Source organism: Perognathus longimembris, chromosome 18, assembly GCF_023159225.1.
Source record: "Perognathus longimembris pacificus isolate PPM17 chromosome 18, ASM2315922v1, whole genome shotgun sequence".
Lineage (NCBI taxonomy): Eukaryota > Metazoa > Chordata > Mammalia > Rodentia > Heteromyidae > Perognathus > Perognathus longimembris.
The window spans coordinates 8,477,556-8,479,013 of NC_063178.1; positions in this window are offsets into that span (position 1 = coordinate 8,477,556).

A 1,458-nucleotide genomic window follows, 5' to 3' on the forward strand; every position below is an offset into this window, starting at 1 on the left:
CCCTGATATTGTTGTTTGAAAGGAGGTACCAGGACCTTCTTTCCTCCGGAAGCCAGCGTCATCCTGTTTCTTGCTTTATTTCTTACAGTTTTACTATTCCGTTTTTACAAAATAATCAGAGAGAATACATAATGCAGAGACATAGGTTAAGGATGAGCACTGTAAAATTATTTTTCAAATAGGAAATAAAATGACACTCCAAGCACAAAAATGCTCCTTAAGAATGATAGCGCACCATATTTGGGGATGGAATCTATTGAAACCATACAGTAGAACACCTAAGGACATGGCAAGTATCCTTGTGAATAGGATATAAGATACAAAGATACTGGAGAAAGATAATATAGCCATTAGAGTCATACTTTAGAGCTGCTAAACATATGCTAAATGGCTTAGAGTAATGGCAAATTAAGTAAAAGGATCCTCTTTTTGTAAAAGATGCTGTTGCATCCAGGGTAGCTGACTTTTCTTTGGGTTCTGATCAGATATTTTAAGTATTGACATCAAATATTATGCTACAACTTTCTTCCTGATTAGTAGACATCCATTTCATTCACTAGTTAACGTATTGCTAAGAAAGGCAACTTAGATTATTCTTTAAACAATTCTCCTCTGTTTCTTTTTTTGTTTTTGCCTGAAGAAAGACCAAACAAGACCCAACATCCTTTATGTATAGAGTCAATGACGGTTTTGAAGCTAGAGTTGAGTTTAGAGATAATTTAGGTTGGATAAACTGGTGCATGTTTTTCGTTTCACCACTGAGAAACAGAGGCAGGTAGTAACCAGTCTGGGCTACACAGTAATAGTTTGTGAAAACAAAACAAAAGCAAAACAAACAACAACAACAGCACCCACAAACCCCCAAAAGCAGCAACAAAAGCAAACAACGTGTAGATGATGGACATGCTTTCTAGAAGCAGAAGGAAGAATATCACAGAGAAAATGTAGAGACATAAAGTGCCAAATCAGGGCCTGCTGGAGCTAGTGGCTTGTCATATGTTCAAGTATTTTTTTTTTTCTGGCATGGTCAGTTGTGGCCAAAAAAATATGTTCTCCAGTTTCTGGCAAGAGATTGCTATGAACTATCACCAGCTTTAGCAATGGGGACTTTCTGTTCTGTAGTTATTTACATACAAAAATGTAAGATGGGGCAAGGAGATAAACCTTTTGTGCGCATAATTAATAACTCACACTTGGATTTCTGTATCTCATTAGAGGTAGTTGTCTCACCTTTAACTAGAGAAGACAAGCTTTATTTTTGTAGTGCTCTGCCCTATTATGTTCAACAATAATAATTCACAGTGACAGATGTAATCCACCAAACTCATTATTTTCAACCCCGATCCATTTATTTTACATTACCAATACAGTGTTGATTCCTATCATTCCCTGGACTGGAGTGCTTGATGAAATGTTTTATTGCAATATGTCAGAGTCTAAATAATTAACAGCAGGAAT